Below are 23,681 nucleotides of genomic sequence, written 5' to 3' on the forward strand. Positions count from 1 at the left end.
TAAAAACCAGACAGAAGCATTCTCATAAACTTCTTTGAGATGAGTGCATTCAACTCACAGTCCTGAACCTTTCTTTTGAAAGAGTAGTTTCGAAACACTCTTTTTGTAGAATCAGCAAGTGTTTATTTGGAGCGCTTTGAGGCCTATGCTGGAAAAGGAAATATCTTCACATAAAAACTAGACAGAAGCATTCTCAGAATCTTGTTTGTGATGACTGCATTCTACTCACAGAGTTGAACCCTCTTTTCAATAGAAGAGTTTTGTGACTCTCTTTTTGTAGAATCTGCAAGTGGATATTTGGAGCTGTTTGAGGCCAATTCTGGAATAGGAAATATCTTCACATAAAAACTAGACAGAAGCATTCTCATAAACTTCTGTGTGATGAGTGCATTGAACTCACAGACTTGAACCTTTCTTTTGAAAGAGCAGTTTTGAAACACTCTTTTTGTAGAATTTGCTAGTGTATATTTGGAGCGCACTGAGGCCTATGCTGGAAAAGGAAATATCTTCACATGAAAACTAGACTAAAGCATTCTCAGAATCTTGTTTGTGATGACTGCATTCTACTCATAGAGTTGAACCTTCTTTTTGATAGAAGAGTTTTGAAACTCTCTTTTTGCAGAATCTGCAAGTGGATATTTGGAACTGTTTGAGGCCAATGCTGGAAAAGGAAATATCTTCACATAAAAACTAGACAGAAGCATTCTCAGAAACTTCTTTGTGATGAGTGCATTCAACTCACAGACTTGAAGCTTTCTTTTGAAAGAGCTGTTTTGAAACACTCTTTTTGTAGTATCTGCTAGTGTATATTTGGAGCGCACTGAGGCCTATGCTGGGAAATGAAATACCTTCCCCTAAAAGCTAGACAGAAGGATTCTCAGAAACTACTGTTTGATGAGTGCATTCAACTCACAGACTTGAACGTTCCTTTTGAGAGAACAGTTTTGAAACATTCCTTTGGAGAATCTGCAAGTGTTTATTTCGAGCGCTTTGAGGCCTATGCTGGGAAAGGAAATATCTTCACATAACAACTAGACAGAAGCATTCTCAGAAACTTCTTTGTGTTGTGTCCACTCAACTCACAGACTTGAACATTCCTTTTGAAAGAACAGTTTTAAAACTCTCTTTTTGTAGAATCTTCAAGGGGATATTTGGAGCACTTTGAGGCCTACGCTGGGAAAAGAAACATCTTCACCTAAAAACTAGACAGAAGCATTCTCAGAAACTTCTGTGTGATGAGTGCATTCAACTCACAGACTTGAGCATTCCTTTTCATAGAACAGTTTGGAAACACTCCTTTTGTAGAATCTGCAAATGTTTCTTTGGCGCGCTTTGAGGCCTATGCTGGAAAAGGAAATATCTTCACCTAAAAACTAGACAGAAGTATTCTCACAATCTTGCCTGTGATGACTGCATTCTCCTCACAGAGTTGAACCTTCTTTTCGATAGAAGAGTTTTGGAACTCTCTTTTTGTAAAATCTGCAAGTCGATATTTGGAGCAGTTTGAGGCCAATTCTGGAAAAGGAAATATCTTCACATAAAAACTAGAAAGAAGCATTCTCATAAACTTCTGTGTGATGAGTGCATTCAACTCACAGTCTTGACCCTTTCTTTTGAAAGAGTAGTTTTGAAACACTCTTTTTGTAGAATCTGCAAGTGTTTATTTGGAGCGCTTTGAGGCCTATGTTGGAAAAGGAAATATCTTCACCTAAAAACTAGACAGAAGCATTCTCAGAAACCTCTTTGAGATGAGTGCATTCAACTCACAGACTTGAAAGTTCCTTTTGATAGACCAGTTTTGAAATACTGTTTTTGTAGAATCCGCAAGTGGATATTTGGAGAGCTTTGAGGCTTATGCTGGAAAAGGAGATATATTCATATACAAACTAGACAGAAGCATTTTCAGAAACTTCTATGCCATGTGGGGATTTAACTCACAGAGTTGAACATTCCTTTTCATGGAGCAGTTCTGCAACACTCTTTTTGTGGAAACTGCAAGTGGATATTTGGTGCGATTGTGGCATCTAGTGGAAAAGGAAATACATGCAGATGAAAACTAGATAGAATCATTTTCAGACACTTTTTTCTGATGAGTGCATTCAACTCAGAGACTTGAATCTGCCTTTTCAAAGTGCAGTTTTGAAACACTGTTTTCGTAGAATCCGCAACTGGATATTTGGAGCACTTTCAGGCCTATGCTGGGAAATGAAATCTCTTCACCTAAAAACTAGACAGAAGCATTCTCAGAAACTTCTTCATGATGTGTGCATTCAACTCACAGAGTTGAACCTTTCTTTTCAAAGAGCAGTTTTGAAACACACTTTTGGTAAAATCTGCAAGTGGATATTTGGAGCGATTTCAGGCCTATGCTTGAAAAGGAAATATCTTCACGTAAAAACTAGACAGCAGCATTCTCAGAAACCTCTTTGTGATGAGTGCATTCAACTCAAGGACTTGAAGGTTCCTTTTGATAGAACAGTTTTGAAACACTCCTTTTGTAGAATCTGCAAATGTTTATTCGGAGCGCTTTGAGGCCTATGTTGGAAAAGGAAATATCTTCACATAAAAACTAGACAGAAGCATGCTCAGAAACTTCTTTCTGATGAGTGCATTCAGGTCACAGACTTGAACATACCAATTGATGGAGAAGTTTCGAAACACTCTTTTTGTACATTCTGCAAGTGGATATTTGGAGCACTTTGAGGCCTATGCTGGAAAAGGATATATCTTCACATAAAAACTAGACAGCAGCATTCTCAGAAACCTCTTTGAGATGAGTGCATTCAACTCACAGACTTGAACGTTCCTTTTGAGAGAACAGTTTTGAAACACTCCTTTTGTAGAATCTGCAAGTGTTTATTTGCAGCCCTTTGAGGCTTATGTTGGAAAAGGATATATCTTCACATAAAAACTAGACAGAAGCTTTCTCAGAAACTTCTTGGTAAAGAGTGCATTGAACTCACCGAGTTGATCCTGCCAATTGATAGAGAAGTTCCGAAACACTCTTTTTGTAGAGTCTGCAAGTGAAAATTTGGAGCGATTTGAGGCCTATGCTTTAAATGGAAACTTCTTCACATGAAAACTAGACAGAAGCATTCTCAGAAACGTCTTTGTGATGAGTGCATTCAACTCACAGACTTGAAGCTTCCTTTTGAAAGAGCAGTTTTGTAACACTCTTTTTGTAGCATCTGCAAGTGGATATGTGGAGCGCTTTGAGGCCTATGCTGGAAAAGGAAATATCTTCACATAAAAACTGGAGAGAAGCATTCTCAGAAACTTCTTTGTGATGTGTGCATTGAACTCACGGAGTTGAACCTTTCTTTTGATAGAGAAGTTTGGAAACACTCTTTTAGTAGAATCTTCATGTGGATGGATGGAGTGCTTCGAGGCCTATGCTGGAAAAGAAAATATCTTCACGTAGAAACAAGACAAAAGCATTCTCAGAAAGTTCCCTGTGCTTTGTGCATTCAACTCACAGAGTTCAACCTGCCTTTTGATAGAGCAGTTCTGAAAACCTCTTTTTGTAGAATTTGCAAGTGGATATTTGGAGCGCTTTGTGGCCTATGCTGCAAAAGGAAATATCGTTGCATAAAAGCTAGATGGAAGCATTCTCAGAATCTTCTTTGTGATGAGTGCATTCAACTCACAGAGTTGAACATTCCTTTTGATAGACCAGTTTTGAAACACTGTTTTTGTAGAATCCGCAAGTGGATATTTGGAGCTCTTTGAGGCTTATGCTGGAAAAGATCTCTTCAAGTACAAACTAGACAGAAGCATTTTCAGAAACTTCTATGTCATGTGGGGATTGAACTCACAGAGTTGAACATTCGTTTTCATGGAACAGTTCTGCAACACTCTTTTTGTGGAAACTGTAAGTGGATATTTGGTGCGATTTCGGCATCTAGTGGAAAAAGAAATACATGCAGATGAAAACTAGATAGAATCATTCTCAGAAACTTCTTTGTGAGGAGTGCATTCAACTCATAGACTTGAACCTTCTTTTTGATAGAACAGTTTTGAAACACTCCTTTTGAACAATCTGGAAGTGTTCATTCGGAGCACTTTGAGGCCTATGTTGGAAAAGGAAATATCTTCACGTAAAAACTAGACAGCAGCATTCTCAGAAACTTCTTTGTGCTGAGTGCATTCTACTCACAGAGTTGAACTTTCCTTTTGATAGAACAGTTTTGAAACACTGTTTTTGTAGAATCTGCAATTGTATATTTGGAGCGCTTTGAGGCCTCTGCTGGAAAAGGAAATATCGTCACAGAAAAACTACACAGAAGCATTCTCATAAACTTCTCTGTGTTCAGTGCATTCAGCTCGCAGACTTGAAGCTTCCTTTCAAAAGAGCGGTTTTTAAACACTCTTTTTGTAAAATCTGCAAGTGGATATTTGGAGCACTTTGAGGCCTATGCTGGGAAATGGAATATCGTCACCTAAAAACTAGACAGAAGCATTCTCAGAAAGCTCTTCTCAATGCGTGCATTCTACTCACAGAGTTGAACCTGCCTTTTGATAGAGCAGTTTGGAAACACTCTTTTTGTAAAATCTGCAAGTGTATATTTGGAACGATTTGAGGCCTATGCAAGGAAAAGGAAATATCTTCACATAAAAACTAGACAGCAGCATTCTCAGAAACCTCCTTGTGATGAGTGCATTCATCTCAAGGACTTGAACATTCCTTTTGATAGGACAGTTTTGAAACACTAAGTTTGTAGAATCCGCAAGTGTTTTTTCGGAGCACCTTGTGGCCTATGTTGAAAAAGGAAATATCTTCACATAAAAACTAGACAGAAGCATTCTCAGAAACTTCTTTATGATGAGTGCATTCAACTCACAATGTTGAACCTACTAATTGATAGAGAAGTTCGGAAACACTCTGTTTGTAGAATCTGCAGGTGGATATTTGTTGCGCTTTGAGGCCTATGCTTGAAAAGGAAATATCTTCACATAAAAACTAGACAGAAGCATTCTCAGAAACTTCCTCGTGTTGAGTGCATTCAACTCACAGACTTGAACCTTCTTTTTGAAAGAGCAGTTTTGAAACACTCGTTTTGTAAAATCTGCAAATGGACATTTGGAGCACTTTGAGGCCTATGCCGGGAAACGGATTATCTTCACCTAAAAACTAGCCAGAAACATTCTCAGAAAGTTCTTCTCAATGCATGCATTCAACTCACAGAGTTGAACCTGTCTTTTGATAGAGCAGTTTGGAAACACTCTTTTTGTGAAATCTGCAAGTGGATATTTCCAGCGATTGGAGGCCTATGCAAGCAAAAGGAATTATCTTCACACAAAAACTAGACAGCAGCATTCTCAGAAACTTCTTTGTGAGGAGTGCATTCAACTCACAGACTTGAACGTTCCTTTTGATAGAACAGTTTTGAAACACTCCTTTTGTACAATCTGCAAGTGTTTATTGGGAGCGCTTTGAGGCCTATGTTGGAAAAGGAAATACCTTCCCATAAAAACTAGACAGCAGCATTCTCAGAAATTTCTTTGTGATGAGTGCATTCTACTCACAGAATTGAACTTTCGTTTTGATAGAACAGTTTTGAAACACTCTTTTTGTAGAATCTGCAAGTGGATATTTGGAGCGCTTTGAGGCCTATGCTGGAAAAGGAAATATCTTCACATAAAAACTAGACAGAAGCATTCTCAGAAACTTCTTTGTGTTGAGTGCATTCAACTCACAGACTTGAAGCTTCCCTTTGAAAGAGCAGTTTGGAAACACTCTTTTTGTAAAATTTGCAAGTGGATATTTGGAGTACTTTGAGGCCTATGCTGGGAAACGGAATATCTTCACCTAAAAACTAGACAGAAGCATTCTCAGAAAGCTCTTCTCGATGCGTGCATTCAACTCACAGAGTTGAATCAGGCTTTTGATAGAGCAGTTTGGAAACACTCTTTTTGTAAAATCTGCAAGTGGATATTTGGAGCGATTTGAGGCCTATGCAAGGAAAAGGAAGTATCTTCACATAAAAACTAGACAGCAGCATTCTCAGAAACCTCTTTGTGATGAGTGCATTCAACTCAAGGACGTGAACGTTCCTTTTGATAGAACAGTTTTGAAACACTAAGTTTGTAGAATCAGCAAGTGTTTATTCGGAGCTCCTTGAGGCATATGTTGGAAAAGGAAATATCTTCACATAAAAACTAGAGAGAAGCTTTCTTAGAAAATTCTTTGTGATGCGTTCATTCATCTCACAGTGTTGAACTGGCCTTTTGATAGAGCAGTTTTGAAACAATCTTTTTGTAAATTCGGCAAGTAGTTATTTGGAGCGATCTGAGGCCTATGCAAGGAAAAGGAAATATCTTCACACAAAAACTAGACAGAAGCATTCTCAGAACCTTCTGTGTGATGAGTGCATTCAACTCACAGACTTGAACCTTCCTTTTGATACGCCAGTTTTGAAACACTCTTTTTGTAGTATCTGCAAGTGGATATTTGGAGCGCTTTGACGCCTATGCAGGCAAATGAAATATCTTCACATAAAATCTAGACGGAAGCATTCTCAGAAACTTCTGTGTGATGAGTGCATACAACTCACAGACTTGAACGTTCCTTTCAATAGAACAGTGTTGAAATGCTCCTTTTGTAGAATCTGCAAGTGTTTATTTGGAGCGCCTTGAGGCCTATGTTGGAAAAGAAAATTTCTTCACATAAAACTTGACAGAAGCATTCTCAGAACCTTTTGTGTGATGAGTGCATTCAACTCACAGTTGAACCTACCAATTGTTAGAGAAGTTTTGAAACACCCTTTTTGTAGAATCTGCAAGTGAATATTTGTAGCGATTTGAGGCCTATTCTGGAAATGGAAACATCTTCACATGAAAACTAGGCCGAAGAATTCTCAGAAACTTTTGTGTGATGAGTGCATTCAACTCACAGACTTGAATCTTCCGTTTGAAGGAGCAGTTTTGAAACAATCCTTTTGTAGAATGTGCAAGTGGATATTTGGAGCGGTTTGAGGCCTATGGTGGGAAGTGAAATATCTTCATCTAAAAACTAGGCAGAAGCATTCTCAGAAACTTCTTTGTGATGCGTGCATTCAACTCACAGAGTTGAACGGGCCTTTTGATAGAGCAGTTTGGAAATACTCTTTTTGTAGAATGTGCAAGTGGATATTTGGAGCGATCTGAGGCCTATGCAAAGAAAATGATATATCTTCACATAAAAACTATACAGAAGCATTGTCAGAGCCTAGTTTGTGATGAGAGCATTCAACTCACAGACTTGAAACTTCCTTTTGATAGATCAGTTTTGAAAAACTCTTTTTGTAGAATCTGCAATTTGATATTTGGAGCGCTTTGAGGCCTATGCTGGGAAATGAAATATCTTCACATAAAAACTAGACAGAAGCATTCTCAGAAAATTCTGTGGATGAGTGCATTCAACTCAGAGACTTGAAGCTTCCTTTTGAAAGAACAGTTTTGAAGCACTCCTTTTGTAGAATCTGCAAGTGTTTATTTGGAGCGCTTTGAGGCCTGTGTTGGAAAAGGAAATATCCTCACATAAAAACTAGACAGAAGCATTCTCAGAAACTTCTTTGTGATGAGTGCATTCTACTCACAGTGTTGAAGCTTGCTTTTGATAGAGCAGTTTTGAAACACTCTTTTGGTAGAATCTGCAAGTGGATATTTGGAGCGCTTTGAGGCCTATGCTGGGAAAGGAATTGTCTTCACATAAAATCTAGACAGAAGCATTCCAGGAAACTTCTGTATGATAAGTGCATTCAACTCACAGACTTGAACGTTCCTTTTGATAGAACTCTTTTGAAACACTCCTTTTGTAGAATTTGCAAGTGTTTATTTGGAGCGCTTTGAGGCCTAAGCTGGAAAAGGAAATATCTTCACGTAAGAACTAGACAGAAGCATTCTCAGAAACTTCTTTCTGATGAGTGCATTCAACACACAGACTTGAACCTTGCTTTTGAAAGAGCAGCTTTGAAACACTCTTTTCGTAGGATCTGCAAGTGGATATTTGGAGCGCTTTGAGGCCTATGCTGGGAAATGAAATATCTTCACATAAAAACTAGAGAGAAGCATTCTCAGAAACTTCTGTGTGATGAGTGGATTCACCTCACAGACCTGAACGTTCCTTTTGATAGAACAGTTTTGAAACACTCCTTTTGTGGAATCTGCAAGTGTTTATTTGGAGCGCCTTGAAGCCTGTGCCGCAAAAGGTAATATCTTCAGATAAAAACTAGACAGAAGCATTCTCAGAAACTTCTTTGTGATGCTTGCATTGAACTCACAGAGTTCATGGACGATGTTTTCATGCATGTTAACTCATTGAGCTCCCTTCCCGTATGTTCTCCTCGCATGTTCAGCATGGTGAATAATTAATGATGATTTTCCACCTTTCACTCACAGGCTTCTCACAATTGTATCTCTTAAGATGGCTTTTGATTCTGTTGACTTTGCAAAGTCTTTTCCACATTTGTCACATTTATAGGGTTTCTTTCCAGAGTGACTCCTTATACATACATGTTTTGAGGCTTGCTGAAGTTTTTCCCACATTCCTTTCATTTATAGGGCTTCTACAGAATGTTCTTTCTTACATGTTTATTCAGGTGTAGGGAATATCTCAAGCCTTTCCAACTTTTGTTATATTCATCAGATTTCTTTCCAGTGTGAATTTTCATATGTCTCATGAGAAATGACTGATAAGTAAAGGCTTTCCCACATTTGGGACACGTATGGCTTTTCTCTCCAGTAGTACTACTCCTGTGTGAAGCAGAATTTGGAGTAGGGGCAGAGGTTTTTCCACTTTGATGATTCTTATTCTTTGTCTCTACAGTACAGGACTGCATCTGCGTAGCGTGGATTGAGTTATTTCTGAAGAGGTTTTCACATTGAGTAAAATTATACATTTTCTCCCTAACATGGGTTATGTGTGCCCTAAGGCATACATCTTCACTGCAGGCTATTCCAAATGGACTCCACTTATGCATGTTTGCTGTTGTATTAATTTTACTATGTATATGATGGACATTGTTCTGACTGCCTGTCCATGTGTTTGATTTTAGCTGTTATTCTCCCATATGAAACCCAGTAAATTTTGTGCCTCAAGACTATCATATTCATTGTTTTCATACATATCACTTTATTTCAATAGTTTTTGGGAAACAGGTGGCTTCTGGTTACATGGAAAAGTTATTTAGTGGTGATATTCTGAGATTTTGGTGTATGCATTACTCGAGTAGTGTACACTGTACCCAGTGTGTAGTCTTTTATCCCTCATCCCCCAACCTTCCCTCTGAGTTCCCAAGGTCCATTGTATCATTCTTATGCATTTACACCCTCATAGCTTAGCTCCCACTTATAAGTGAGAGCATACAATGTTTGTTTTTTTATTCCTGAGTTACTTCACTTAGTATAATCATCTCTAACTTCATCCAGGTTGCTGCAAATGCCATTATTTCATTCCTTTTTAGGGCTGAGTAGTATTCCATGGTCTATCTATAATACATTTTCTGTGTCCACTCATTTACTGATAGACATTTAACCTGGTTCCACATTTTTGCAACTGCAAATTGTGCTGCTATAAATGTGTGTACAAATGTCTTTTTCATATGACTTATTTTTCTCTAGGTAGATACCCAGGAGTGGGCTAATACAAATTTAAATAGAGATAATTATAAAATAAAGTAATGACCAAGTGAAAATTACTATTTCTAGTAGTAAAACAAAATACATCTATTGAGTAAAATTTGAACATATTTCTGCTCACATAAAGAATATATAAATTCTGTATTTTGTATAAATGATATGCTTTATCTCACTAGACTCATCCTGTGGTTAATTTGTGAGGAAGGGTTGGAGAAAATAACATATCGTTAAATTTAGTTTCTCGATTCACATTTTTCTTCAAGTTTCAATAGGTCTGTTTTAGGAAAATGCCTCCAAGAAGATGTCCAGATGCTTTGGGCTTTCTGTGGCTTCAGGGCAAAGTGAAAGTGAGTCTCAAGTCTCTTATTGTCTTCATGCTATTCTCTAGATCTCTGCTTTCTCTGTGGCAGAGGGTCTTTCTGGTCTGATCACTGGGGCCATTGCATTGCTTTTCTCTGAGATGAAGCTTGTACTCTTGAATTAGAGTACAGTGGAATTCCCTTGCTTTATTAGCCTCCCATTGGTTTGGATAAGATCTTCAGATCTGCCTGAGTTTCAACATCCTTCTTCCAGAATGCGTCTGGAATGGTCATATGTGGTGTTTTTGGCAGGATCATTTTGCCCCTTGCTACAGTGGCCCCATGTCTTATATGCTAGTTTTCAACTCAGTTAAGTTGCTTCTTATTTACTTCTATGACACGTCCACATTGCATAGATTCCTAGGTCTAGCAGGAGGTTTTATATAAACTAACTTTCCAGAAACAGAAGAATGCTCACACAGTAAGTCAGGCAAACCAAATTTATTACTCAAAGAGGGGCAGGAAGAATCAGCAAAAGCCTAAGTTTTATGGCAAGCCTGACCGTTGAAGTCAGAAAAGTTGCCGAGGGTTGACGGAGTCTCTTCTGCACATGCCCCACTGTGTACAGCAGCTGAGGAACCCCTGAGTGCTTTGCTCTGGGTTTCACACCCCATGTACTACTTGGCTCTCTGGAGTTTAAGAGTTGCAGGAATATGCTGTTCTAGGAACAACAAGGACAGAGCCCAGGCTGTCCTAGACAGTTTCTCCTTATCTCAGGATATTGTCTTCTTGGAACATTCTAAAATTATTCTGAGAACCAGGAGGTACAGAAAGCTGAGTTGGTCAAGGCCATTCAGGTCTTGTCCTCCTGTCCACATAAACAAAGTAGACTATAAAACAATAAGCATTAGCAGAAATAATCATATTGCATTATTATAGCCATTCTTCATTATGATGAAAAGAATTTATCCACCAAAAGGTTATCTGAATTCTAAATCTGAATGAACCCAATCAAACATAGATTTAGGCCTATTGTTACAATTTAATAAAACATGTACTAAACCAAAGAATTTAATTAAATACATAAACTCTAGAAGGAGTATAAAAATCATAAATACTCATTTCTATAAAGCCTGGCATACAAGATTATCACACATGTGACAGAGTAATAGAAAATGTCGACAATGCTTAGGGCAAAGTGAATATGATTGATATTCAAATGAACAAAGAAGATAGTCAACTCAATAGAAAAATGGGCCAAAAATTTCCAATACATTATTAATAATCTGACAAAGGCAAATGTGCACAGATAAAATGAGATCTGTATTTTCACCACTCGCTTAGAAAATATAAGAATCCTAGATAACATTGTGTGATGAGGATATGAGGAAAACAACCTTTATGGGCAATGGATGGGAAACTCAATGGTTTTAAACATTTCAGAAAATAACATGACAGGACCCATTTGAAAGTATGCATACTCTACAGCCTGTCTCAATGATGGGCACATATCCCTGATATATAGTTTGAATGTGTGTCCCCTCCAAATCTCATGCTGAAATGTGATCCCCCATGTTGGAGGTGGGGCCCAGTGAAAGCTATTGGATCATGGGGTAGATCCCTTATAAATAGTTTAGTGCAGGAATGTCAAACCTTTTGGCTTCCCTGGACCACAATGGAAGAATAATTTTCTTGGGCCACACATAAAATACACTAAAAATAGCTGCTGAGCTAAACACACGCACACACACATACAAAATCTCTTATGTTTTAACAAAGTTGACAAATTTGTTTTGGGCCACAATTCAAAGCTGTTCTGACCTGCATTCAGTCCACAAGCTGTGGGCTGGACAAGCTTGGTTTAGCACCATCCCCTTGTGAGTGAGTTCTCAGTGAGTTCATGAGATATCTGATTGTTAAAAACAGCCTGGGACTGCCCCCTTCTCTCTCTTATTCCCTCTCTGACCATGTGACACACTGGCTTCCCCTCACCTTCTGACATGATTGTAAGCTTCTTGAGGCCTCACCCAGAGCAGATGCCATTGCTTCCTGTGCAGCCTGCAGAACCCTGAACCAAGATAAACCTCTTTTTAAAATAAAATAAATAAATTACCCAGCATTGCATATGTCTTCATAGCAATAGTAATAGACTAACATAGCCCCTGACAAATTGTGACACATGAGCAAAAAGTATTTTCATAAGAATACCATAGGGAAGTGAATATTTCAGTAGCAGGATATCAGTGTGAATTCTACTGCAAGACTGGATAGGGAAATTGTGGTTGATTCATTTTATTCAAAACTATGCAGCAGCTACAGGGGAATAAACAACCAAAAATAACCTACAACAGTGTGGGAATCTATGAAGGATGTGATGCTCTGTGAAAAAATTAGAAATAAAATTAGATTTATAGCACAATACTCTTTAAGAAAAATGTATACATTTGTGTATATACACATACACATACTCAGAAAACAACCTTCTTATCTTGTAAGAATTCTTTAAGAGTAAAGAACCTGTATCAAACACATTAGCATGCCTGTCTGTGACAAGGGATAAGGAATAAAAAATTTAAATAAGTAAAACCAGAGAGAAACTTGTAGGAAACAATAATAATAATGTCTCATGAAGTAAAGAATATGATTAATTTTTTGCAACTGTGGTATAAAAACAGAGATTGTCAAAATCACATGTAATGAGCTTTAGTATAGAGCTTATTGTAGGGCAAATATCAAATTTTAAATACTTAGTTTGCATAGTTTGAGGCAGGAATGGTCTCCTATATGAAGCAGTAAGATACACTAAACAATTCCATGGGTTTATGGGAAGAAAATACTAAAAATGCTACTTATATTTATTTTTCACTCATTTTTCCAACAGTTTAGCATCTAAATGCTAGGGGAGGCCAGATGTGGTGACTCACACCTGTCATAGCAGTGCTTGAGGGTCGGGGGCAAGGCAGGAAGAACACGAGGCCAAGAGTTCTAGGCCAGCCTGGGCAACATAGTGGGTTTTTGTGTCCACAAAAAAAATTAAAAATTAGCCAGGCATGATGTTGTGCACCTGTAGTTCTATCTACTGGAGAGGCTGAGGCAGGAGGATCACCTGAGGGAGGAGTCTGAGGCTGCAGTGAGCCATGATCACTCTACTGCACCATAGCCTGGGTGACAGAATGAGACCCTGTCTCTTAAGTGAAAATAAGTACGAGCTAGGAGACCACATGATCTTTCTAGCTTTCAGCCCCTATTGCAGCTCCCTGTAGATTACTTTGCTTATTCCCAATGTTCTAGCTGTTTCTGCACATTGTGGGCTTGTCCTTCTACCTACTCAAGGCCCCAGATCCAGCAAATGTCCTCAAAGATAGGCTCTGCTGCTAATCTGTGATCACCTAGGAAGGGCTTGTTTTTCTCTGAAATTTAATTCATTGTAACTTTAGGCCCACAGTGTTTAAATGGCTTTAAACAAAGAAAAATTTTTTTTAATTTCATCCAATGTCTTCTCATTATGGCAGGAGCAATTGCCTCTGGTAACTTTATTTTAATTGGAAGAATTTCTAATGTAGGCGTTGTAATGAGGTTTTTGGTATTTGGCCTTACTGGAGCAATTAAATTCAAGTTTATTTCCTGTCTTATGCATGTATTGAAGGATCAAATGAGAAAATATATGTAGAGTGCATAAAGAGTCTAATGTATGCTACTGATATACAGTTGTATTACGACTACACACTGAAAACACAGTCAACCAGATTGCTTCCTGAGACCTAGGGCCAGGCTTTTCCAATTATACTTAACTGTCAAATACTTCTATTCAATTTTTCATGGGACTTAGGGTTTGGTCCATGAAGTGTTGCCATGGTATGCAAATCAATTATGTCAATAAACATGCTAGTTTATTCAGCAAATATATTCTTGTAGCAATAGTTACTCAATGAAATAAATAATATATTTAATTTCTAGTAGAAGCTACTTCTCTTATTGTGAGCTGGTTACAAACCTTGAATGCTCTAGCTATTTTGAGAAGCATTAATAGGCATTACCCAAAGAAGATGATATATTCCCTAGACAGCAAGGACTCTTATTCCTCTTTATCTTCTTTTTGATAAACTCTACAGTCTCTTGGTAGTGAATCCAGATTCTGTGGGATGTACAAAACAATTCTCCATAAATTTAAATTTATGCCTATGATCATGTGTAATGAAATTAGCCCTCAAGAGCCAACTTGAGACCATGTCCAGAATGGAAGCTTCAGAAACCTATGGCAAACACATGAATATAAGACCATTTTAGACACAGTCTCCAAATTACCTCTGAATTCAGTGGGAAAAAATGTGACAAAGAGCACTATTTAGGGCATCTAGGATAGTGCTACCTTCTCATGCCTAACATAAGCAAATTGAAACCTCATACTAATGCTCTGAAGCCTACCAATAACTAGTAAGGTTTATGTCTGTCAAAAAGCCACTGCAGGCTACTGTTAAAACCAGCTACACAACCATCTGAAAACCATTTGCCTCCCTCTGGTTAAAAAGAGCCCCATGTGTACTGATGATGTAGTTAAGGCTGTATCAAGATCTTCTCTCTCTCAGCAGGGACATGTTCCCCAAATGCTAATGTTTGACCAACAAAAGTTTTGCAGCCAGACCTTGTGCAAGTATTGGTAGATAGAAAATGCAAAATCAAACCATTTGTCATGAACGATTAAACAGTTAAAAAAATGAATGCAAGAAGCCTGTGTGCATGTTCATGGATATTCATGTGTGTGTATGTTCAGCTTTGTTAACTTTATTTAACTTTATTAACTTTGTTTAAAATTTAATTTGAAAATTAGATTGGAGAGTAAAATATCATTCTTTCTCTCTCATCATAAAACTTTGGCTCATGGGATTCTGACATTCTGTCATGCTTGGAAAACTTGGATTTATGAAACCAGTAGCTGGACTGAGCCTGCCTATGTGGCTCTTACCCAAGTGCTCCCTATTTTGTGCACTAGCAGCCTCAAGAGCCCAAAGATAGCGATTGAGAGAGACAGGTTCTGAAGCCTTTTTATTTCAACTTCTTGGAATCACCACCTTGCTAATGAACATCAAAATCTTCTGTGTCATTTATCAGGTTAATTACGTTGTCCATAAAAAGAGTGAGTTGAGAGGATAACAAGCAAGAAACTCCCTGTCCCTGCTTCATCCTGAAAACAGGAGAATCAATATCTTAACCCCGTTTTTGAGAGATGAATGGGTAGGTCAATATTCCTTGGCTATTTGTCCTTCCACTTGGGACAGATTACTGCTGCATTTTCCCTTCAATCTCTAGAATCATGGCTTATAGAAAACAATTACATACTGAATTACTAATTGCATCAAAACTTTATTAGACTTATCAAAGAGCATGCTCAGACTTATTTATTATAAATAGTAATAAAAATATAAAAACCTAAAAACAATATTATAAGTAACAGAGAAAAGCTATGCACAGTTATGAAAGCCTTTCATATTTAAGGATATCAGATAAGGGTTCCCTTGGGGAAGATGAAGAGCAAACTAAAATAAGAGTAAGAGCTAATTATATAAATCTGGGATTGTAGTGGGAAAAGCACAAAAATAAGAAGACCAAAGTCCAGAAGGCAAGAGAAAATATATCTGAATCATTTAGTTCAATAATGTTCATGCCACAAGATGGGGGAGAGAGACAAGAAACAAATTTTGTACTGCTTGAACCCATTTTTGGACTCTTGATATTTATCCTAGTATGAATGTGAAGTCTTTGGGAATTTTTAAGCCAAGCAATTTAGAATGTAACTTGTATTTACATTTCAAGTAAGTCATTTTGGATATAGCACACAAACATTTTTGCAGAGAGAATCAGGGACAGCACTTTAGAGATGCTCACTGTAGCCCAGGTGAGAGAGTGATAGGCTGGAATCCATGTTGGCAATGAAGACAGAAAGAGAAAAATTCATTCAAGAAATAGAGAGAAGGTAAAATCCGATGACACTTGGTGATTGAAAATGGAAATGTGAAGAAGAAAATGTCAAGAATTACACTGAGATGTCAGGTGTAGGTAGAGGTTGACATCACTTGCTGGAAAAAAAAACACAGGAAGAATACCACTTTCAGTGAAAGAGACATCTGGGTTGCTTAAAGTATCATGAAATGGGACTTTTCCAATTCCATGCAGGTAAGTTAGGAGGGCTCAACCTTGAGGCACAAAAGATGGTGATGGTGGTAACAGTGGCCTAGAGACCGGGACATATACCAGAGTCTAGAAAGATTAGTGTGATTTGGAGCAGCTACAGACTGGAAAAACAAAACAGTTAAAAACAAAACAAAATATTCACACTTATTCTTGAAATCTTGCTTTATTTGAAGGAGTAAATAATTGGGCCTTACTCAGAGCTGCAAGTTTTGGTAAGCCCTAAAATGAACAGAAAATTGTATAAAATGGAAGCAATTCACCAATTCTATTCACCAAACATTTAATGATTTTCTTCCAGGTTTAAGTATTATGATAGACATTGTACAGTAATTATTGACCATCTTCTCTGGTGTTTGTAGTAATACACAAAGAGATATAACTTTAAAAGTGTAGTATTGCTTTCAGCTTATACCAATCATTACCCATTATCCCAATTCATTAAATGAGATTGTTTCAGTGATAAGTTACATTTTGAAGTTAATGAAATACTTAAAAGGCTGTGATGTTGTAACTGCAGATGTAGTATGCAAAACACGTTAGATTCATGTTGTTCAACACAATTTAATCATAAAATCTTATCTATAAAACAAAAATTTTTACACATCTATTATTATTCTCTTGCTTTTTGTAAACTTTATATCTATCATTTATCTCTATCAAATAAAGTTACATTTCTAGTTTTTTATTCCCAACCATAAATGACAGCATTAATTTTTACAAACATTAATGATGAACTATACTCACTCACAACTATTTATGTCTAAGTTGTCTTAGAGTTATTGAACAATTTCTGAGTAACTAATCGCTAGCCTTTTATTATTCTATGATGATAAATATTTTTACAGTATCCAGGCTTCAGACATATTTGTGAAAACGTATTCCTATATGGGTCAAAATTTAAATCAGTTGTAATATGTGATCCACTCACAAATATATTCTCCAGGATGAGCTGTTAAAATGAAATACCAAAGTGGCTCCCTAAGACACCCATTTATAGTGTATATGTGCAGTGCAGGGTTACAGGACCAAGGCACAGGGTAATCAGGGAAATTTTATTTTTTGTTTTCTTTTTCCTAAGATGTTTCTTATCCCCAGTTATATAAAAATGTATATTACAAGCAAAAAAAATTAATGCAAATAGAAGTAAATACAAAGTATATTCACATTAATATCAGCTTTGCTTTATCTATTAAAGGATATAACAAGCTTGCACTTTTCAGGACCTTGTAACTCCTGGTTCATTGGAAAGCACAGAAATTCTTCAGAGCCTCAAGAGCTGTGTTTAATGCATTATTTAAATAGTGTCCAACCACTAGTTAGATAGCTTAGCACTCAAATAGCCTTTGAAATCTCTGTAGATTCACCTCAAATGAGCAGTCTTGATAATTTGCAAAAGTGTGCAGTGCACTAACAGATCCCTGATGTATGATGTCTTTGCCTGTAGAGTGTTTCATGTGTTGATCCACTGGAGTGTGTGTGTGTGTGTGTCTGTGTGTAGGTGGGTGAGTATGGGTGTGCATGCATGTGTGTGTATGTGTTTATATTGTGATGTGTGTCTGTTGGGTGCTGCCATTAGGGATTTGGAAGAGTGAGAACCATAAACTTGTAAACATTCCTACATGCCTGCTTCATAAGAAGTGTACTGAACGTGGCCAAAAGTAACTAAACCAAGGAAACAAATTAGACATTAATTAAGTTTAATGCCGGGCAGGAAAGAAGTATTAAAGACCAGGTAAAATGAAGAAATATAACCAAATGAGTGAAATTTTTAAATTGATTAGTAGAATGAGACAGGAATATTTTTTAAAGTTTGTAATTTCTAATGAACATCAGTATATAAAACTAAGAATTACATGGCTGTCAATTGACTAAAAACCATACTTAAGATTTGAGCTAGTGAAACAACCATATACGATCTTCTAATTTCACCTTTCTATCTCAAGAAGAACTTGTTAAAATGATTTTTTTGAAATTTTACATTCTCATCTTGAAAGAGCTTCACAAAACTTACATGAGAATCTGGATTATCCTAAGAGGTCTGATTTTTTAATGGTATGTTTGTATTTCTATTATGTACATCAATGTCAAGGATTCATTTCCTGAGCTGTTCTCCAGAACACAATTTAGTTTGTAATAGACACTCAATAAACAATTGGTCAGATAATCAAATCAACACCTTAGTTCCACCAATTTTCATTTCGTATAAAAATGACTGATCTTCTGTACTCATCAATGAAACAGAGAGAGATGAAGGAGGGAGAGCAGTTGAGACTGAGAGGATGACAAGCAGACCTCATTCTGCAGTGGATATCCTACACTCTCCACTTCTGAATGCTTGGAAACACTTGCCATGCTTAAAAAATATTGGTATTTCCTAGGCAGCAAATTAGAGTTAAAGAAAGTCCATATTTCCATATTACAATAACTTACACTATAATACACAGACAACATACCTTTCTAAGCTATTCAATGTAGATAAATTTAGGTGAGCAAGATGTAGGAGAAGGGTTGGTAATCAAGCTGAGTGTGATTGTGAGATTAAATCTAATATTATCCTATACAATTATTGTATAATTGTATCAGTTGATATATCTGTTGAAACAGAAGGTGGGAGAGTTTTGGATGAGCTTCTGAAATTTACTGGATGTTGTTAGGAGAGAGGTTGGTCAATGTGGGTAGGCCAGATGTGTTTACTAAATGAGGCTTACAAAAGTTAAGTTCCTAACCTCTCCCGGAGACTGAGAGATAGAGGCGCTAAATTGTATAACATTTACATGTAATATATATTTAATAATATATATAAAGTCTTAAAATGCCAATTTTAAGTCTTTTCATTTTCTTCTTAAAAACAGAGGTTTTATTGCGTTTGGTCCACAGTCAGTATTTCACATTATCTCATGCGCAGGGTCCCTGGGTGGGGGCCCTGTGCAGTACTTGGCCGGGCGTGTGGCCAGGGGAGATACAGCAGTATACCTGGTTAGGCCCGGAAGGGGAGAAGGAGGGCTGGGGCTCCTTAACACCTACTGAGGGGCCGGGCATGGCGGCTCACACCTGTCATCCCAACACTTTGAGAGGATGAGGCAGGTGGATCACATGAGGGCAAGAGTTCCAGACCAGCCTGGCCAACATGGTGAAATACCGTCTCTACTAAAAATACAAAAAATTAGCCAGGCGTGGTGGCACAGGCCTGTAGTCCTAGCTACTCTGGAGGCTGAGGCAGGAGGATCGCTTGAGCATGGGAGGCCGGTACAGTGAGGCGAGATTAGGCCACTGTGCTTCAGCCTGAGCCACAGAGTGAGACTCCGTCTCAAAAGAACAAAAACAAAAACAAACAAAAAAACCCTACTGAGGGCCACGGGGATAGGGGGGCTAGGATGGAGAGGAGTCAGGGTTAACACTAGCAACTCAGAACTCCACTACCCTGTACGGGCCTCAGTTTCCTCACCGGGCCCCAGCGTAGGTCTGAGGGTCTGAGGTCTGTTGGTCTGAGGGTCCTAGGGAAATCCAGCCACTCAGGATCCTGAGATATTTTAGCATAGTTGCCGGGCCCCGTCTCTCAGGGGACGGATTTCCCAGCACCCACTGTCCCCGCCCCGTTCCCCAGGAGGGAAAATTTTTTTTCTTTTGTTAATACTTCTTGAAACTTTTGCGGGTACAGAAACCACAAACTGATCGGCTGACAAAAGGCGGAAGAGGAGAGGCAACCGGAAACCTTCGAGGACCGGTTCCCTCCATGCCCAGGTCTCGTCTCCCCAGCACAGCTCAGCCCACAGCCTGGACGTGCCAGCGGGGACCCTCACCCTAGGCGCATCGGGATACCTAGCCTTGATCCCTTCCCCCACAGCCCGGTGGCTCAGTCCTGCGAAGGAACGAAAGCAAGGGGGAAAAAAGCCCTGCTGCCTGATCCCACGCTGCTACTCACAGACCCTCGGTTGACTGGCAGCACTGAACAGGTTTTTAAAAAAAAGATGAAAACACAGAAAAACCCAAACACCCAGACGGGGGAGACCATGTGGGGAGAGAGCGTGCTGGGAGCCTCAGTAGCCGGTCTCCTCTTGGTAGTAAGGGAGATATTGAGGGGCCTCCCCTGGCCCCGGGCAGTCGCCGGCGCCCGAGGGAGCCCCGTGGGCCACTGCTCTCCCAGGCAGTACTTGGGGTCGTGTATCTGTCGGCCCAGGCTGAAGACCTGGCCGCTCTGGTTGGCACCCAGCGTGTAGCCCATCTTCAGGGACATGGAAGAGTTGTCATACTTGTGATTCCCAGCTTCGTGTCTTAGATGTGCCTCTGGGTCCCGGGAGCCGCTATGCCCACCTGGCTGGCGCACTTGCTTGTACCCATCTGGAGGCTGATGGTCGAGTGGTTCGTGGGGGGCAGGAAGTGGTTCTTGGGGTCGTAGAGATGCCCCTCGTGCCCTGCCTTACGCAGTCATGCCTGACTGGCTGGCGCATTTGTTGGTAATCTGCAGCCCGATGACGCACTGGCCAGCCTTCATGGTGGCGTCGTCGAAGTTCCGCTCCTGCTTCTCCAGGTACTCCTCACTTACGTCCACCCCGTTCTGCAGCCCCTTAGTCTTGGCCTTCCCTGCCAGGGCGAGAAGAGACACCTGCACCTGCCTCACGTTCCCACTCTCAAACAGGTCGTGGCCTCAAATAGGTCCACGGAGTTCATGCTGTAGCTGACCATGGCCTTGAAGAAGTTGGAGAGGTTTTCTAGCTGGTAGCAGTTCTACACTGAAGCAGTTGATCTTGGGGACTGAGCCCGGCTGCAGTTTGTTCATGAGTGTGCATAAGATAATCCCGTCTTTCAGGCCCTTCTGGAAGTCGGGCCGATGGAGACGCCGGTGAGTCCCTAGATCCAGCTGCGGAGCTCTGCCTCCTTCTGGGAGTCGTATTTGGACAGAAGCCGGTTCTGGACTTCCGCCAAGAGCCTGTAGGAGGGGCCCTTGTTGAACTGCGTGGAGCTTACGGCTGGCTGGCGCCGCAGCGGGATGGGACCGGACGGGACCGGGGGTTAAGTCTTTTTTCTAGTTTGCAAGATTTTGTTTTCACTACACCATTGTTTTTACTACATATCTTTTCTGTATTTAAAAAATGTGTGAAAAATGTTAGATCGTCTCCCTTTTTTCCACCTTCCCTTTACCCTTTACTGCGATTTACATCCACGCATCCACACACACACGCATCCACACACACACATCCACACACACACATGCACACACACATACTGACAGAAATTAATTTAGATGTACGAATGGGTTGTTTGAAGCAAAAAGTCAACCTATATTAGTAAAAGTGTCATGCCAGTAGAAATTATATTTATAATCCTTTTCAGAAGAAAGAACTTCCGGCCGTGCGCGGTGGCTCACGCCTATAATCCCAGCACTTTTATAATCCCTGCACTTTCGAAGGCCGAGGTGGGCTGATCACGAGGTCAGGAGTTCAAGACCAGCCTGGCCAAGGTGGTGAAACTTCGTCTCTACTAAAAATACAAAAAAATTAGCTGGGCGTGGTGGCATGCGCCTGTAATCCCAGCTATTCAGGAGGCTGAAGCAAAGAATTCCTTACACCCGGGAGGCTGAGGTTGCAGTGAGCCGAGATCGCGCCACTGCACTCCAGCCTGGGCGACAGAGCGAGACTCCATCTCAAAAATAAAATAAAATTTTGAATTTTTACAAGTCATTGTTCCTATTCTAATTTTTGAATGCAACCACAGCCTCTAACAAAACAGCCTCCTTAAACGAATTCGCTGATAATGAATTCTTAAGTAAAAGGGGAATTCCACAGAAATATATATGGCTCTTTTGTATTTAATAAAAGAGCCTGAAAAACAGGTGTGTTCTGTAAAATTGAATTACTTTCTATCCAGTTCCACTGGCTCGCAGTGTTTTATCTTTATATTAAAATATATATAAATGATTGATTGATGAATTTTTTTCTTTTAGACACTGCTGCTGAATCTATGGAGAGAAAAAGGATAAATTTCTAGAACTATGGTCCCTGTGCTCCAGTTCGCCAGAGGGGCGCGGCGGAGACGTAGACCAAGGAACACGGCTGGGGAGGTGTGGCGCTACCCGCACGTGGTGGCGCTGTGTCTGGCCTGCGGCTTCTGCTTGCTCCTTTATGCCTTCAGCCAGCTCGCCATGTCCCTGGAGGAAGCAGCAGGCGGTGGTGGCGGGAGGACGCAGGCCTCAGTGGCTTCCTGGCTGGCAGGAGGCGGATGTGGTGCCGTGAGAGGCGCGGGCAGCGCTGGTCCCACTGCGCGTCCTGGTGGGTGGGACAGGTGTAGTCTGAAAATACAGCCTGTTGAGAAAACGCATCTGGCTGTAGTTGCCTGTGGTGAAAGACTGGAAGAAACTGTGACCATGTTGAAGTCAGCTGTCATTTTCAGGATCAAAGCTCTTCAATTCCAGGTTTTTGCTGAAGATCAGCTACATCATAGCTTTAAAGGAAGACGTGACTGGGCTCATTTCTAAAAATATTTAATTATACAATATACCCCATAACCTTTCCAAGTGGGAATGCAGCAGCATGGAAAATCTCTTTAAACCATGTGGCTCGCAGAGATTGTTCTTGCTGTTATTCCTGAAAGAAGTTGCTCCCACACTAATAGCCTTTTTACGACCAGTTGATCATATTTGTTCTTTACTAAAGAAATTTAATTCCACATAAATTGCTGCAGTGGCCTCAGAACACAAGCAACCTCAAATAAGATGGTATAGTTGCTTCTCTAGGCAACCATACTGTGGAAAAACTGGAGTAAACCCTGGAGTTACGTTGAGGAATATGACTCGAATGAGAAGGAAGTATTTCAAGAATGATATGACAACTGTGTGACTACAATGAGGAGATATACTTATGACATGGCTTAAAGAATACAAACTAAACATTACATGGGCAATCAATATTTGTTGGATATCATGTTTTTTCACAATCCAGAAAGTCCTTTTGCCTTTCCGTGTCAATGGAATTATCGTCCAGGTCATTGTCTATATGGAAGCAGTTGCCAAGAAGCAGAAGAAGGAATCCTGATTCTTCAGCGAACAGACGTGTTTACCATGATGATAAGCAACCAGCATTTAGAGCTGTTTATGAAGCACTGAGAAATTGTTCTTTTAAGATGACAATGCTCATTCCCTAATGAAACCTTTAGAACTGGAACTACAACAAACAGTGCATACATACCGTGGAAAAATTTACAAAATATTTGTCAAACAACTAGCAAAAAGCATAAGAGATCGTTATGCCAGATCACCAAAGGAAAGGTGATTCTTGGTGCCTGCTACATCAAATGGATGAGAACAACAAAGCATTGGAGGATAAGTGTGAAGGAATCGTCTTGAGTGAAGCATTAATGAAGGAATTATTCATCTCCAGAATATTTTTTTCCTAAAGAGGTTAAATGAGCAGTATTTTCAGGTAATGAAGAATAAATTAAAATCTTGGGCTCCAACAAAGAAACATTTTTGGCCTCTGATGTTTTGTAATGTTACTTACCACCATTCCAGTATTGACGAAAATATTATTGAATGGTTTTAGCCTGCAAACTTCTGTTGACTCGTACTCTCAAGTAAGAGTG

At 39.4% G+C, this 23,681-nt stretch overlaps 2 pseudogenes; one reads left to right on the plus strand and one right to left on the minus strand.

Moving 5' to 3' along the window:
* Positions 1 to 20,143: 20,143 nt before the first annotated feature.
* Positions 20,144 to 21,065, minus strand: LOC134738483 (calponin-2-like; annotated as a pseudogene).
* A 1,030-nt stretch (positions 21,066 to 22,095) lies between these two features.
* LOC134738498 (glucoside xylosyltransferase 1-like) lies at positions 22,096 to 23,371 on the plus strand (annotated as a pseudogene).
* The last annotated feature ends 310 nt before the right edge of the window (positions 23,372 to 23,681 follow it).

This window comes from Pongo pygmaeus, chromosome 17 (assembly GCF_028885625.2).
Source record: "Pongo pygmaeus isolate AG05252 chromosome 17, NHGRI_mPonPyg2-v2.0_pri, whole genome shotgun sequence".
Classification (NCBI taxonomy): domain Eukaryota; kingdom Metazoa; phylum Chordata; class Mammalia; order Primates; family Hominidae; genus Pongo; species Pongo pygmaeus.